Source organism: Notolabrus celidotus, chromosome 17, assembly GCF_009762535.1.
Source record: "Notolabrus celidotus isolate fNotCel1 chromosome 17, fNotCel1.pri, whole genome shotgun sequence".
NCBI lineage: Eukaryota > Metazoa > Chordata > Actinopteri > Labriformes > Labridae > Notolabrus > Notolabrus celidotus.
The window spans coordinates 18,360,441-18,378,229 of NC_048288.1; the positions used below are offsets into that span (position 1 = coordinate 18,360,441).

Consider the following 17,789-nt stretch of genomic DNA (forward strand, 5'->3'; position numbering starts at 1 on the left):
TTTCAGCAAAAGCACATTTTGCATGTATTATAATAGCATGGCTCTAAGTAGAAGAGTTTCATGGCGGTTTGCTGAGAAATAATGCCAAGCTGTTTAAAATAGAAAGGACTTCACAGAGCCAAAAACTGTGGATTTACCTTAATCTGCTGCACCCTAATTTAAAGCACTTTAAACCAACCTGCCAGGAGTGTGATCGTCCCTGCAAACTCCTGACACCCACCCACAAATAGATGCAAAGGCCCTCACATCCACTCTCTGTGCTACCGAAAACATTAACACTTTTAGGGAACAGGTCTCTGCACTTTAAACAAACCCACAACAAAACGGAGAGGTGAGACTAGAAGTAAAAACCTAACAGGCAGAGTGCTGGAAAATCAATCCTGGCCTTTATATCCTCAGCGTCAGCTCCATGGTGTCCTGCTGCTTGAGTGCCACGGCTGTTCTCTCCTTTCTTCCTGTGAACGCACCCCCTCTGAGGTGGCAGAATAGTCTGAGTGCATGCGAGAGGTCACCGCCTACCCACCTGTATTTCTATCACAGCCACAACAATCCAGCAGCTGGATTACAACCTGTTGCTCACAGAGAGCTGTGAGAGCGCACAGGTGAAAGAGAGAGGCCAGGAAGTAGCGAAAGGCTCCCCGTGGCCGCTCTGTGTCCGGGGAAATGTTCGGCCCGAGAGGGGTCGACACAAACATCAGGGAGCGGAAATGTTTTAGACTTCACAACTGTTCAGAGACAGAGGGGGAGCGGAGTCGACTGGTTATTTAAGCCCGATAACAGAGTAACTTCTCTATTAGACCTTGCACTCTGTGTGTAGATGTATATATCATTTATTTCCTTTTTTTGTGAGCCTCTATTTTTGAAATGTGAAGAGAGAGGGGGAATGACATTGCACCAAAACATGTGGGACATCAAATCAGTGGGCTCAGGACTGTAGCCTCTGTACATGGGGCACCAAGTCTACCAGTTGAGCAAAAAAGGTGCTCCATACTTCTTATTCAAATATATTAGTCCACCAGGTACACATAAGAATCATGTATGGATTCTGGGTGTGATCATTTCTGCATATGCAACACAAACACACATGGAAAAAACAGCCTTATGCAAAAACGCAAATATAATGTATTTGTTTGCCTCAGCTTGTAAACTCTGCAACAGAAACTGTCCATGAGTCCTTGAATCAAAGTTTTTGCTTATAGCGATGTGATTTCTTCACTGTAAAGCCTTAAATCTTAGCAGGTGGGTTTGCCTCTTTCCATCAAAACACCTCATAAAATGTAAATGTCACATTCAACTGGCAACTCCAGAATAAAATTTATTTTAAGATATTGTGACCCCTCCTGTCGGTGAAGTGTCTGTGGCCTTTAAGGAAAGAAAGGCATGTGATGTATAAATAAGATTTTCCATTGGTCAATTTTTTACAAATACAGACTATCAATAATAATAATCATAATAATAACAATAACGACGACGACAACAACAACGACAATAATAATAATGATGATAATGATAATGATAATTGATATGACTTATATAGCGCTTTTCTAGATACTCAGATACGCTTAAGACACTCAAAGACTCTTCCTCCCGGAGGTTGAAAAGTCCAGTCTGTGATTTCTGTGTAACAGTTTACAACATTAACACAACCCCTGCTTTTCATCGGGCTAAATGTAGACTTTGTGTTGTTTGCATTGTGATGTGAAATAACTTCAGACTTAGACTGTCTGTATTCAAGAGGGCGAAATCAGTGACACAAAGGTTTCTAATAAAGATTATTCTGACATCTAGACCATATTTTAAAATGTATGCTGGGGGGTTGTAACTAAGTGGAAGGACAACTTCTAGTTTCAGCAGCATGTGTCTACTTACACAGTTGCTATCACAGTGAGGGTCGGATTTGACTTCAGTTTTAATAGACCTCCATGACCTAAGCCTCTGTGCCATGATGACAGTAAAAACACCAGAGTTCAGCAGTTTTCCCTCCCAGCTCTGCCTCTTCTCTCTCCCACACATTGATTCAGCTGCTTTTATCACCCCTTTATTCAGGCATATGCAAACCAGCAGCTATTACAGTTTTCTGAGCAAAGAGGAGCTACAACAAGAGATGTGTCAGACATTCATATTCAGTACTCCACTTAAAGGAAAGGTAAATGAAAAGTGCTGATAAAACTGCTTTAAATGTGAAGACGTTCTGGATATTATACGCGTAGATAAGCAGCTCCTGACTTCAGATGTTAGAACATTTTACAACAGAAAAAGAGCACCAATTCTTTGGGAGCATCAGTTTAGTGTATTTTTGTTTTATTTTTTAATCACAGAACTGTAACCTGAAGCAAGCCGACTTTTAGCTTTATGGGATAAAACAGCCGCAGAATATTTCACGAGGGAGAAGAGAATTGGGGCCCGGAGAGAGGCCCTTGGGGCCAAACTCTGCCAGGTTTCTGGTCTCTGCAGAGGCCGTCCTCGCCCAGCTTGTCTCATTAGTGAGGCAGGGGGATGTCACAGGACGGCTCGCTGGGTAAAGAGGATGACCCGGCTCAGCAGAGGAACCTGCAGCTACGATAAAGCACTGTAGAGCTCTGAATGTTGTCACACTTTGTTCTGTGTGTGGCTTTTTATTTCTGTTATTGTGCGATCGGGAATCACACAGGAGAGAGCAACAAAACTCAGTTTTACTTCTGTGTCGCTGGAGGGGAGAGAGAGGAGGTAAGGACAGACAGAAAACTCCTTCAAGGATTCAAGGATTGTTGCATCATTCTCCCTGTTTCCTGATTGTTCTTTGTGAAACACAATAAGGGGAAGATGAGAATTTAAAGTGGTACGGGATGCCGAATGATGAGAGAATGATAAAATCATGCTTTATGCATCCTGAAAGAGACTCGAGTGAGATGCAGGACAAAGACAAAACTTTAGGGAGACACAGCAACAAACTTAAAATGAATTCTTATTTTGTAGCACCGTCTGTTGCATCTCTGATTTAGCTTTACGAATGGACCTGTCACTTTTTGAGGCAGTCCAAATCTGATGTGGTAAAGAGGGAAGAGAGTTCTCAGCCACACAGAGGCAGGAGTAAACTTGATAAAGTTGAAGTCTGTAGTCTGTAGTCTGGTTTATATGCCTATATTTGACTGTGAGACTATTAAACAAAAAGCAGCAGGAAGAGCCTCAAAATTTTCATGCAGTGTGAAACAAAGAATAACAGATATCACGGAACAATCAATGGCTGGTAAAATGTCCTAAACCTTAATAAACCCATAACTAGCACCTACCATTTTAGGCTTCACATCCAACTTTGAAAATCCTTATTTGAAAGAGCATACAAGTATTCATTTGACATCTTACTGTTGATCCAGTACTGTATTTTAGTACTTGTTATAAATGTCACAGTCTACTTTTATTGGAAAAAGTCTGTCTGAAGAACACACCTGATTATAAAACAGCTACAGCCAATACACAGTCCAGGCACATGACATGATTTTGTTACGGTGTGTCCCTGAAGAGCCAGACTGTTTCACCTTCTGTAGCTCTAAATCTACGCTACATAGAGAAGAGGTCATTAGAGACATAATGATGCACTCAACTTATGATTCAATTCATTATGCTGCTGATCAATACTGTTATTATGAATTTTACTGCCTTGGGCCTAAGTGACTCTAAATCCTGTTTCATACCAAACCTTTATTTTGAAAGGATACAGAAGGTATCTCCAATAGATGGTGAAGTTTTAAGAGTAAATGAACACAGCTTAAAGGGTTAGGGTTAAAAAATCAGCAGTGTCCACTTGCATCTAGCCCCAAAAGTCAAGGCAGACCCAGGGCATAAAGTTAACTTTTGACCTCATCTGCCATTGGCTAGTGACCTTCAAAAATGTACCGGCCAAAAACATTTTTCACAGGCCAAATAAAAAAATCCTGCCTTGTTTGATTAAAAATAATTACCATCGTATAGTAAAACATTGTATAGTGACATTGCTCCGTTCAGCTGTCTGTTCCTCTTCTCGATCGTCTCCTGCCTCTTTGTTTATCCTTTTTGTTTGTGGTGGCTTCACACCGGGAAATGTGTCGCCACATCTTCCTCAAAACGCTCTTCCCGCTGTGCTTCTTCAAGCAAAGGGAATGAATAAAACTCCAGTAGCTGACGTCACACCGTTCCTGACATACCAAATCATAAATCAAGTACAGCGTGCTGTGAGGGTCAAAATAATCTGACAGTCGACAGAAATGGGCGAAAGTATGAAAACAAAACCTCACATGCAATACAACATTTTCCATCGGATGTGTTTTACTTTGACACGCCGAACAAATTTTGGACACACCAGTAGAACCCATATTACAATTCACATTCCGACAGCAGAAATAAACATGTTTACAGCCTGGTACAATGTACATAGAGCACAGAGGGGAATTTTTTTAGAACCAATCCATTGGGGTTACATAAACGCTAACAGTTCTGCATTAACTTGCATAGTTAGGGGCATGGCAGGTTGGCAGACAGGTGGGTGCATTGTAGCGATTTGCCAGGAGTATAGACGGAGGGTGATCTTCCACTAGTTGATCAGTAGCAGATGTCAATCTTATATGTAAAAAACAAAACAAGACGTGGGGTCAAATCTCCTGTGTCGGGCTCAGGTATTGACTATGTGTTGGAAACAGTGGCAGTGCATGCTCATCTGAAAAGTCTTCACCATGTCTGTACGCTTCTATTCAGCTTCAGACTGGAGAGACGTACAACAAGAGAAGTCAAAGACAGATAGCACGTCCTGCTGTTTTAAAAGGGTAATAGCATTAATTTTTCATCTTCCTGATTTGAGTCATCTCATGATTTTCAGCCGTCTCGATTGGTACAGTTACATCACTGCGAGGCATGCTGTGGTCATGTAAACAGAGATCATTCTTTACAATAATCAGTATTAAACAGAAGAGACTACTGTCCTGAACCAGCAGGCCACTCGTTTACTTATATTTGTATGTTTCAATGTTAAAAGGAGCAGCAGAGAAACAAACAGTTTGGGAGTTCTAGCTGAACTTACAGACCTCTTTGAAAAACACAGCACAACATAAAGAAATATCAAAAATGAAACAAACTGTTTTGCTTTCAGTTTCTTACATAATATGTTCTTTTTAATACTTCAGTTCAGCTAGTTTAAACAGCAGTCTGCATTTGATGTATAGATTTAGCCTATCCTTCCAACACATACTTGCATAGGTATACTGAAATTGATTCACTTACCATGTCTGGGTACTTTATGTTTGCCTCGTTGCAGTGATGTGGTGGTGAAGAGAACAGCCTCAGAGAGCAAAGGTCACTGGCAGATAAAAAACTCTCCATAAATCCATTCAGCAAATGGCTGCTCAACACTGCTACCAAGAAACACACACAAATCCTCTTAAAATCATCATCAACAAAAACGCTGAGCTGAAACAGGTCAATGTGCAACTCAGGAACACTGGACAGAGCCTCGTAAACAACCAGAGGTCACCGTGCAGAGTGCTATGAGGTTGCAGCAGAGATTGCATCAAAGTCAAAACATCAGATTATTGTCAAGATCTGTGGCAAAAGGCTCAAGTCTGATAGCTTTGGTAAGTGTTCATGGGTTATTTGATGTGAGAGCATCAGATAATACGTGATGATATTTGACAATGAAACCTGGAACTCAATGTGCAGAGACACTCATCAGTTTTACTCCGTCTTCTGCTCAATGTTTTTTATTTTTTATTACATATCGAACATGTTGCTCAGCTCTTGCCTACAATTCCTGTAAAATCTATGAAAGCAAAACTCATGATTTGAGCCTCTCGTTAGTCATCCTGGTAGGAACTGTTGCTGAACAAGACAACACAAACATGCATACATGCAGGTGAACACGCATTCCAGTCCTTGCTCTAAACTGAATATAATGTCAGGGCCTTATTATAATCTCCAGAGTGCTATTGCAGCCAATGCTGAAGTCTGAGTACAAGTCAGCACAGCAATTCCCCAGTCCCAGTGAAGTCCTTGACTTGAGTACTACAACACTGGTTACCCTTCAGTCATGTTGATAGCTGTGATAGCTCTGAGCATAAGTGTTTATAGCCCATTTTTGGGGGTGCTGAAGCAACCCTAAATCTAATCCTAGCATCCCTAAAATTTGAGAGGTTTTTATTTTTTTTACTGTATGTCCTTTTTAACAAGCTAAAAAAGTTTCAAAACCATACAGTACTTAGTTGAAAAGTTATATTTTAACAACAAAAATACAGCAGCTCCACCACCACCAAGACCAGGAAGAACCAGGTAAGAAAACAAACAGATAATAGTGGCACACGAAACTTATCCAATTAAATAATACAGACAAGAGGGGAAAAGGCAGAGAAAAACATTGAAAAAGTCAACTTCTGTTAATGTGTGTTACATGTTGTGGATTGCATTTAAAATGAAAGTCCAAAAAATAACTCCAATGTCAATTTTTTTTAGTTTTCATACTCACTGAAGGGGGCTGGTTTATCCAGAAACATACTGTTTATGTATATGTTGAGGAGCTACTGTATCAAAATGAGTTGTCTGTCCCCAGAAATTAGGGTTATCGTATGTTTCTTTTATGATTCCATATTCTCTTTTTGCTGTGGCTCAGCATTTAAATAACCTTTATCAGATTTGATTGTTTGGTCACAGACTTTCCCAAAAAGTGTTATACTTTTCTTTCATGAAATTGCATTAAAATGTACAAAGCAGGGAAATGTATCTTGCCCGACCGGGCAGCTCTCTGGGTGCTCAGCACCCCTAAACATCTGATCCTAGAATCGCCCCTGGCTGTGAGGTATGAACCTACTGCCAGCAACCAACTCACCCCAAGTCACACCACCACTTGTCTTAAACTGAGGAGTTTTTTCAATCAAACCAGCACTCCACAAGCTTTATTTGCTAAATAGTATACAACTGTTTTCTTTGAATGCATGATTATAACCTAATCAGACAGAAAAGCTTTTAAAAAGTGACGCCACCAGCCTGGTCTGTGTGAAACAGTGCCCCACATGGAGGACCCCTGTGCAGAAATGAAGACAAAAGAACAATACATAGGTAAAGGGTATAACAAAATTTACTTGAAGATGTCCGTTAACAAAATCCAAGCACAAGGAAAGACACAAAGAAAGAAGCAATGAAATACACAATAAATCAACAGAGAAGGGGGAAACACAGAGACTAAATACACACCAGTTAACGAGCAACAGGTGCGACACAAGACACAGGTGAAACTAATAAGGGTAATCAAAGTGGAGGGAAGCACAAGGACAGGAGGTAAAACTAAACCAGACACACAGGGAGCAAGAACTATAAAATAAAACAGGAAACGCAATAGACTGAACAAGAAACACAAGTGAAATACACACCTGCAAGGAATACAACACAAGACATGGATCACTAATAAACAACACAAAGAAGACATAAGGACAACTCATCAGTAATACAGACAGTAAGGAAACAATACACAAAACACAAGGTAAATCTCCTAAATAAAACAGGAAATCAAAGACACAAACCAAAACAACTCATGAAAGTTCTTGATGAAGCTTTAGCTAACAGCTCCATCTTTGAGGCAGAATACCACACCACATTAAAATTCCTCTCTGAGAGATTCATACTGGTCACACTGGTATTTTAGATGGAAACAAAAAAGGTTTTGAAAGTGTGTCTTATACACAGACTTTTAAAGTACCTCTATTGATGTCACCTTTAGGCCTCACTCAATTTCCATGAATTATTTTAGAATTACTTCTAATGTCGTCCCAAAGTCCCTCGGATTTTATCAGCTTAACCGGCAGAGAACAAAAGGTCACATCTCTGCAGGTGGTGGAAGGTGATTGTAGTTACGGGATGTGTGTGTGAGTGTGTGTGTGTGCGCATGAAAAATGTATGTTGAGGATTAAAAGGATGGTCTATGTGAAACTCCCTCCCTTCTGCTCATCCACTCCTCTGATGCGACCAGATGATGTGCTGTTTCAAAGTCACTTTAATCAGTCATAATGAAGTTTGAACACAGAGGATGCAGCCGAGCGTCCCCGCCTCCCCAGCTGCGTTTCCATCTCACATCAACAAAACTCGAAGAGTACGAGCTGCTGATTCATCCAATCACAGATTTAACTTTCTCTTTGGTCGCTCAGGTTAGCTTCAGTTTACGAGGAGAGGTAATTAACGCCGTCTCTACACCTGAAGAAGCAGGTTTCCCACCTCGAGCAGACATATCGCCTCTGGCTGTCTTCACCAAACACTTTCAACCGGATTAGGAAGGAATCATGATCAAAGGTGGGGGGATTATATCGGACGTTTGGGGGGCTCATGCAGGCCTCCGCGTACCTGTGCTTCAGTCAGGTGTTGACCTAGTTATAGAAGGTCCATTAAAGAAGGAGGCCGCCATTGGAGAAAGTCATACCTAGCAAAAATAAAAATATATAAAGATGCTGAGAAATTAATCTCTCATGACCTCTCTAAGAGCAAATCTGTGTCTTTTGATGCATCAGATTCAAAGAATAGTTGATCTTCTGCCTTAACAGACCTCCAGATTCAGGCCAGGTGAACTTAATAAAGTGATTGTTTGACATGTTAGGTCAGCATGACACAATTTAATCGTCTTCTATGTGGGACACACGAAGAAGGCTTTCACTGTAATTCAAAATCAAAGAAATAGCTTTGTTGTTGTGGGTCTGAAAGCTTAGAGGAAGATTTTCCTGTAAAGCTCTGAAAACATTAAAACAATGTTCCTACTGTACCATCTCCAAATTAAAATGTTACCGTCCTTACTATCCTCTCATCCCTCCTGTACGGAGGGGGATTAACTCAGTACAGAAGATTTGGACCAGGACTCTCGTCAGCAAAACCTCATTCCATCAGTGAAGGACAGGACACACTTTATAACAATAAAATGTTGACTTGAGTAAAAAAAAGGAACTGTTTAGCTGCGCTTAATAAGTATTTAACCTTAACAACATGCACATGAACAGTCTACTGCAAATGAGAATACTGCTGACACCAATTAGCAGAAACAGAAATGCTCTCCTACAAAACAACAAGAGCAGAAAAAGGTAACCCAGCAGAAAAGAGCCACAGAAGTATTTATTTATGAGGCACAAATTGGGATGAAAGGTTGCAAAAATATATACTCGGTTTTGCTTTTTCACTTTAGTGCAGCAGATTTTATACTACAATGAAATCCCAGGTAATGAAGCACCAACAGTAAAAAGTGAGGTAAATTCACTAGTTTTCTTTGTGGCTAAAAATTCAATATGATGAATGATGGCAGGTGGGCTGGTTTAGTTCAGCTGGTAGAGCAGATGTCCCATGTACTGTACACAGGGTATAGTCCACATCACACTGGTTGTAGGATTGAATCCCGGTCATAATAGTGTTTGATGCATTTAATTTCCCTCTATCTGAATTAAAAAAGACCATCAATACTACTCGTAGCTTAGCTTAGCTCCACAAAAAGCCTTGAAACAATGAAAAACAGCAGATAAATAGAACTCTATACAAAAACCAGGCCTGGTAAGATATTACAAAACCTGTCTCAGCTTCCAAAAAGTTTTAAAACCATAGATTCTTTACAAGAAGTTAATGCAGCATCCTGATCCAAGGTCAGTGAAAAGGGGTCTTAAAACTGCATTCTTCTTAATGTCCAGCAGGGGGCAACTCCAGAGGCAGTGAAAAGAAATCTGATTGAGCTTTTGGTCTCAAACTCCAATTTCAAGTCTTCAAAAAACAGCATGATGGTGGTTTAGCAAAATTATGGTCCCATTTAAAGTCAAAGGGACCCGGTAGCAGGGGAGGATTTAAGCCGGGGCTACCTTTGACTGACAGGGCATCACCACAACGACCTGAAAAATCTCTTGTTAAGTGTTATCTTGTACTAAAAGACAGGATTTTGTTTCTGTAGTTTGTGAAAATATATTTTATTTATTTATTTTTTCACAGGATGCTGTTTATAGGACCAACCCTGAATCCTGAAAGGCCGGTGTGCTGGCTTGTTTCTGTGGACCAGGTCACAAGTAAGTAAAGGTCACTGAGGACACTGCAAGATGGTGGCAGCCAAAGAATCAAACCTGAGGCTTCATAACAATAGTTTACAAACCAATGGCTGCATCCTCGTCTTCAAAACAGTGTGTAGCCAAAAGGCAAACATGTATTTCCCAATGCCATGAACTATTGGTTATCTCAAACTTTGAGAATTTCTTGTGAGCAGAAAGTAGATCCAGTAAATAAATAAAATGCCTGCGAGACCTCTTAAATCCTGTTCTTCCATGAAAAAAAACAGACAAAGTCCACTTCACACACTGCTGGGAGCCTCCATTCATGCCTGGAGGCAACAGGGTAGATTGATTCAAAAGTTAACCACAGTCGTGGCTGGTCCCTTGACCAAGGTGGATGAGAGGCGGTTCATCATGATGTAATATTTAACAGTCAACTGAAGACTGAGGCCTCAGAGTGTCCACAGATCCCACACAGGGCTCTCACTGCAAAGTGAAGCACCACAACATCAATAAAATATGGGATGAGTACCAGACTGTGGCAGAGTCCTTATTGAGGTTTAAATGTAGTAGTAAATTCCAGAAGTATTACATCAGTACAAATTATGCAACGCTGATTCATTCTGGATTAGCACAGTTTTGATTTTACACCTTCTGATGTTTCTTTTGAGGAACGGTAAAGTCGTACACTTCGACCTTAACCACTAGCAAACATCATTTTTATGACCTAGCATGTCTGGATTTGGGTTGGATGTCCTTGGTTCAATACAGATCTCCTCTAGCTTGATTCACTAAATTCACACTAACACCATACTTTACATTGCTCAGTTTTGGAAGTTTGAACACTCTGTCCTATGATTGGGAGTGTTCGTGCCAAGGTCTTAATTAACTGACATAAAACAACAGGAGATAGTTTTAGACCACCGTTAAAAACATTAGCAGTACACTACAAAAACTCAAAATCTTACCAAGTGAAATTGTCTCATTTTTAGTCAAAATGTCTTATCCCACTTGATTTAAGATAAATTTACTTAACAAGTAACATTTGAGCAAGATAGAGGGACTTGTTTTAAGACAATGCCTCTTAAATATATTAAGTCAACAATCATGAAATTATCTTTTTTAGAGTTGTAATCTAGAAGAAACAAGGTTTATGGCTTATCCTAAAAAACAACATGACTGAATATTAGTATATCCAGCTCACTATGAGAAGACATTATATCTCAAAATGCTCAAATGAAACTTTGTAATCTTATTTCAAGTACAAGATGGTCTTAAACCTAGAGAAGTGCCGCTATAATACAACTAAAAATAAGATGAATATATCTCAAATGAAGAAGTTGACATGAAATGTATTAGTGCAAAAATCTTTTTTTGAGTGAAAAATACTATTTTTTTGCATTCCTGGCTTATTCTGAGACACTAAGCTTTAAAATACTGGTAAAATATTGCTTAAAATAAAAAAATAAAAAAGTTTTCTCTGCTAATTTTAAGGTTACAATTTTCTAAATATTACGTCTTATTTTAAGAAATCTTACCAAGCAAATTTTCACTTGTTCTATTGGCAGATTTTTTCGCTTTTATCAAGGTAAAAGTACCTTGAAATCATTTTTTTTCTTGTTTTTGGAGGGGCATTTTTTCAAACGTAAAGGATGAGGAGAATTTCACTAATTTAATGACACATTTCCCATCAGTTGTCCTCTGAGTTTCTAATCAAAACAGTTAATTAGAGAGACTCTCATCTTGCAATAGGGAAAACAGCATAGTGTAGCGTTGTAGCAGAATGATGTGCAGATGTTGAATTAAAATGAAATGTTGTTGCGTTAGACGTTCTGAATTTTCAGACTTTAACACTGCAGTGTTTTCTCAGCTGTGTGTCATCTGTTTCTGTTAAATCCAAGGTTCTGTTCCTTGGAACAAGGTTTCTGCTATATTTTCTACTCCTCCTGACTCGTTTCATCATTTCCTCAACCCAGAAATCTCACATGCAGGTAAATAAGACCACCTCCAGCCCGCTTCACCTTGGCATTTCACCAGAAATAGCTCTTACATCCAGGCCACAGTATTCACTTCCTCTCAGTCCAGAGAGCCTTTTCGTGTTTTTGCAGACTGCAGCCAGGATGTCACATGCATGCCTTTTTTTTTTGTTTGGCCACAACATAATAAAGTCCAGATTGATGGATTGCTACAGTCTTTGTGGAAGGTTTTGTCATCTCTGCAGAGGAACTTAGAGGTTTAAAGTTCTTGGTCACCTTTCCTTCACAGGCCTCTGTTGCCTAGTTACAGTGTTTAACCAGTGGGCCAACTTCTGAAAGTCTTCCTGGATCTTTACTTCTGATATCTGGCAAAGATGTGGCTTCGTGGAACCCTGAAAACTTTGAATGTGCCAGTAAAAACCTGCATATAATCTCCCTAAGGTCTGTAACATTACACAACAGTTGTTTCTTGGTCTGCAGGTAAAATTCAGGAGATGTTATTGAACTGATATTTGACCTTACAGAGATAGATGCTCACTATGTTTACAATTCAAAAAACAGACAGAACAAAAATTCTAAATCCATTTATCAATTTGTAAATCCCGTAATGAATCCATTAATTTTCTAAATTGCTTAGTTCTACATTCATGAACTTTAACTCTATGAAAGGTCACAAATCTGGGGTTTCTGGTTGCATAATGCTGTTTCATCTGATCTTAAATAAAAAGGATAACAACTCAAGGATGACTAATATAACCTTTAGCTCTTACAGATTTTAGGGATATGAAGCATTTGGAGATACTTGAGGAAATGACATCACTATAAGTAAAAATACTGTTGTGCACACTGCGTTATTTGCAGGGTTCAGAGGGTTTGCATACAAATTTGCATCACTGACCAATAAGAAGCTGCCCTGACAGAGCTGACCTTTGTGGGAACGGAGAGCTGAAGAGTCCAAGATAGACAAAGCTTTCACAGCTTATTAGCTGTGTTGCATCTTTCACTCTTACATAACCTCCTCTGTCAAAAGAAAAACTTTTCTCTAACAGAACTGTGGTTTGTTCTGAGTGTTTTGACCAGTAGATAGCAAATCTTCCCATACAATATTTGGTTCTCATAAAGTGCATCTGAATAAAAAAGTGTTTAGGGTAGATGACACAAGACCATTTTGATTTGTAATTAGTAAAATCCCATGTGTCACCAGTTATGTAATTCATCATTCTTTAATCAGACTCTACATTAACCCTCCTGTTATGTTCGCTTCTTAGGGACAGCAATAATGTTCCTGGGTCAATTTGACCCGAGGCATATTTAATGATCCAAAAGTGTCAGAACCCAAAAAATCCCAATAAACATTTTTAAAACTCATTATTAACTCCATTACTAACTATTTAAATCAATATTTAGTGCAATGGTGTTCTCACAGATCATGGTTCAATGAGGATAATTCACTAGTTTTTTTAATGTTCATTGGAAAAATATAATTACAATAGTTTTACATTATACCTTTACATAATACACAACAGTTTTTGTCCATTTTGTTTTATTTATTTGTTTTATGAAGTGATGTTGATAAATTATTCTATATGTTGATTGTGCTAATTAAGCCAAGCAGAAGAAGTTTCATACCGAAAAAATTCTTTAAACATTTTTCTTTAGATTATTGAACTTTAAAATTGGTCAAATTGACCCACAACATAACAGGAGGGTTAAAAAAATTAATCTGTACCCTGAAGTTGGGGTTGTTGCATGTGGTTTGTAGTCTGAGTAGCATCGTTGAATGAGGTATCAGCAAGCTTTGGTGACTGCAGGAAAAAACGTCTGTACGGACAGCAAAAACAGGAGGAACACATTCCAGCGTAATGACATCCTGGCTCCCATTGATGGTAATCTGAGGACAATTTCTTTCTTTCTATAAACAGATATCTGAGTTTAAGAACAGACCATCTGTTCAACAAACACACATTTTAAAAGTTGTTTTCTTCTCCTCTTGAGGACAGCCTTGAAAAAGCTTGATTTTTGACTTTTACGAATCTGCATCATGAGGTTGTTACTTCAGCAAATTCAGGACCCGTTAAATACAACAAAATCAGTCTCTTTTTCAGGCTTCATGCTGCTGCAGTAAGCCAAAGTTAAGCATCTGTGTAGCTTTCTGTATACAGTGAAACTGAGACTCACCACAAACCAATTCATCCTTAAGGCAGCTACACACTACAGGATAGTCTTACTTATTTTTGTCCCGATCTCCCCCTTACGATCAAAGCCAGCAAAGGCCTGATTGTCTGATGTTTTCAAAACAACATGGTGTCTGATTTTCCTGTGGTGTGGGGTGTGTTAAGAGTGATTTTGTCCGGTCAGAGCCGCTCGTAAGGCCTCAGAAGGAGAGATCGTAAATAATGAACATGTTTAATATTTGCGACTAGAAATCCTGTAGTGTGTGGGATGCTCCAAGAGGAGCCGAGCACGCACAGGGTGTAATGTCACGTGTACCGGAACAAAAGCCAATCAAGACACGAGCTGACTCAGCTGACTGACAGAAAAGGAAGTAAAGACAAACAAAAACATGGATCAGGCTAAAACTCACCGCTGTAATGAATACAACTCGTGCTGTAATGCATACAGCCCACATTACCGCCGTCTCCATGATTTTTTCCATAACCGTTTTTCTTTTTTGTGTGTGTTTTCGGAAAGTAAGAGGCCGAAAACAATCATCATTGCTTTTTCCTGTTCGTCCGACATATTTGTTTACACCAAAGTCACGTTTACTACGCAACATTTGGAATATTGAGCGTGAAGAACCTGATACTCTGCTGAAGAATCGGTTAGTGTGTGGTGTGCTCCGTAGTGCACACCACACACTGTAAGATCAGAAGAAGAGAGATCTTGTGTGATCTGTCTTTTCTTATCATCAAGTGTGTGGTCTCTAAATGTTTGAAGGTTTGAAGAATCCTGTAATGTATGCCAGGCATTAGGAGGATGCGAAGGACCAAGATGACAGTTTATTTTACAGACATTTCTGCCGCAATTGTGTTGTCTTTTGATCAGAACACACGGTCGCTTCTCATTTTGTTGATTGGACCGTAAACAATGGAACGCACAGAAAAGAGAGTCTTGGCCTGAGGTCATTTATCAGAGTTCGCTGGCTACACCAGTAAAACAGAGAAGAGAAGTTGGCCCTCATTCCCATCATTATGAGTCGATGGCAGATAAGGTCACTTTCTTTGTTAAATTAGATCTAGTACTTTAAGTACAAACAAGGTTCAAGTTTTAATTCTTCAAATCCGCCACATCTCGGATTTTCAAGTGGACACTATTAAGGAACTGCTGTTTTTCAGCACCTGGGCATTGGCTTCATTTTATAACAATAGGCTTTGCTGCTTGCTTTTTTCCACAGCCAAAAAACAGACAGGTGTTTTCACTTCTTTAACATTCTGCCCCTAATTCCTACCCAGCCAACACCTTTGTGATTTAAAATGACGACCGACGAAGAGTTTTGAAAGAAGAATTGAAGGGTTGTCTTATCAAATTGAAACTTTAAAACTTCATAAAGTTCTCCTTATCCTTAAAACTTCCCACTTTGTTCCCTCTGTTTTCGGCATCGCTGCCCTTCTGTGTGGTTGTTTTGTGTCTGCATGTGCTGCGTCTCCACATGTGCCAGGAAAATGTCATTGCAGTGTGTGTCTTCACCTCTCTGTTTACAGCCTGCTGTCATTAGGACACTCACATAAAAGCCATGACAGATATGAAGGGAAAAAAAGCATCTGAAATGGAAGATTGAGTTTGCCTTCCTCCCCCGTTACCCTTTTGTTTGCCTTCCATTCCTCAAAAGTCAGCCTAATATCCATCTGCTCTCTCCCACCTCTGCTGCACCTTCCTCCATCTCACAGCTTTAAAGACAGAACGGGAAATGATTACCTCCACCAGAGATACCGCCGCTGACTCTAGTGTAAACTCATTTAAAGGCAGATGCTCATACATCATACTTCACTCACAGAATACAAACCTGATTACCATGACACCAGCTGAACCTCCACATGAAAACTCAGTTTGAGGACTTTCTGCTTTGTTGATGAAGCGGCGTAGTGTTGTGTTTTCTACACATCGATCTGTGAGGACAGGACATTACATCCACACTGATACACCCTACAGAGCCACCAGTTTCTATATTCAAACGGTCACTTAAAGCACCGGCTGTTTCAAAGATTCATGTAGCACAGGTTTTCTATTAAAGGCTGTGTCATGAAACTGTCTCTTCAAGTGTTTTCTTTTGTCCTCTGGAAACACTTGAGCACAGGGGATTTACTATAAACTTAAATAATTTGGACTTTGACCCTCAGAACTCTGCAGCAGAAATGTTGAACCACAGTCTATAGTGTTGTTTGGGCTTATTGTGATGGCAGTTCTTGGGAGTTCCTTCAAATATTTCATATCCCTGATATCTGGAGAAATAATGAAGGGTCCAGTTTTTATTGATTGTATGGATTATTATGAATAAAGACTTCCTGTAACACTACATTAAAAAGCGTAGTTAAGAAGATAAAGATGTGTATATCCATGGTTTAAAAGGTTACCATGACAGTGTTATCTCCTTGAGGTCACAGATCTCATCGTATCAAAAGTGGACTGTATAAAATTATCAAGGCTGATTTATACTTCTGCGTCTCTCCTACGCAGCAGTGGCTGACGCATACATGAGCAATACATACTTGTGCATCACTGTGTCCTTGACGCGCAGCAATTCTCAGGGCAGTGTGGTCTCTCTGATAGTCAGTAGCCTGTTTCTGTCCCTGCTACAATCTCTGATTACTTTTCCACATTGATTCAGAGCGTGTTATGTTCATCTACAGCTGATACATGTTGCTGTTTATCATACAGACATGATTACATGAAGAATAGAGAGGAGGAGATGAAATACAAGGCCGATGAGCGGGGATCCCGGAAGTGCTGTAAATGCAGGAAACACATTGCCGCCGAGCGGACCAATCACAGGGTTTGCGGTCCGCGTCCATTCTACGGGTTGTTACATTTTGGAGGAGGTGCACGTCAGCTACGTGCGTAGGCCTCTGCATAGGTACGGGAGCTACATGGAACCACGGCATAGGCTACACCGTCGATTCGACGCAGAAGTATAAATCAGCCTTTAGAGTGGGGAAGAGGGCTTTTTTAACTTATGTACCCTCCCTGTGTTAAAACTGAACCAATACACTGAGCTCTGGAGGTGTGTGATGACCTGATTAGCATGAGGCTGCCTCCACAAAGTGGACTTATGTTTCTAAGCTTCATTACTGTAATCAGAGCAATGCAGGAACATCAGCATGGCTCTCTTCAAACTTCACAACTGTGTCTCAACATGACCCTTCAAGGTGCTGATAGCTTCAGGCTTGTGATTGTATGTCGTGGTGCGATGTGAACTCACAAGATACGAGTGAATTGTTAACAAAGCACAACCAAATCTCAATTGTCAAGCATCAAACACTACGATGAAATTGGGATGGAGGATTAGCAATTGTCAATAATAATAATAAAATATATCCATAAACATGGTCCTCCAAAGATTAGTCACAATATCATGACCACCTGTGCCAGCTAATGCTGTCCAATACAACAACAGTTTGGCTGATCAGGTCAGGATCAAACCTTATGTCTCATGGTGCAAGTGACACACGATGGAGTTGAAATGCGGCCTGACTTCACATCAGTCGTGCGGCTAAAAAATCTGGTCAGATACAGCCTCAGTTTGCATGGTTTACACCTTGCCATAGTCATGCTTACAACTCTGATCCAACACGTCTGAAGACCTGAAGTCTGAAGTTTCAATGAT

General features: G+C 39.8%; 1 protein-coding gene across 1 annotated transcript in view; it reads left to right on the forward strand.

Annotated features, from left to right (window-relative positions):
• Positions 1 to 17,789, forward strand: part of ntng1a (netrin g1a) — a 337,096-nt gene that overhangs the window by 52,268 nt on the left and 267,039 nt on the right. The window contains exons 4-6 of the mRNA XM_034705917.1: positions 9,940 to 10,013; positions 11,969 to 11,983; positions 12,258 to 12,409. The gene's annotated coding sequence lies outside the window, so the exon portion shown is untranslated. The remainder of the gene's footprint in view (positions 1 to 9,939; positions 10,014 to 11,968; positions 11,984 to 12,257; positions 12,410 to 17,789) is intronic.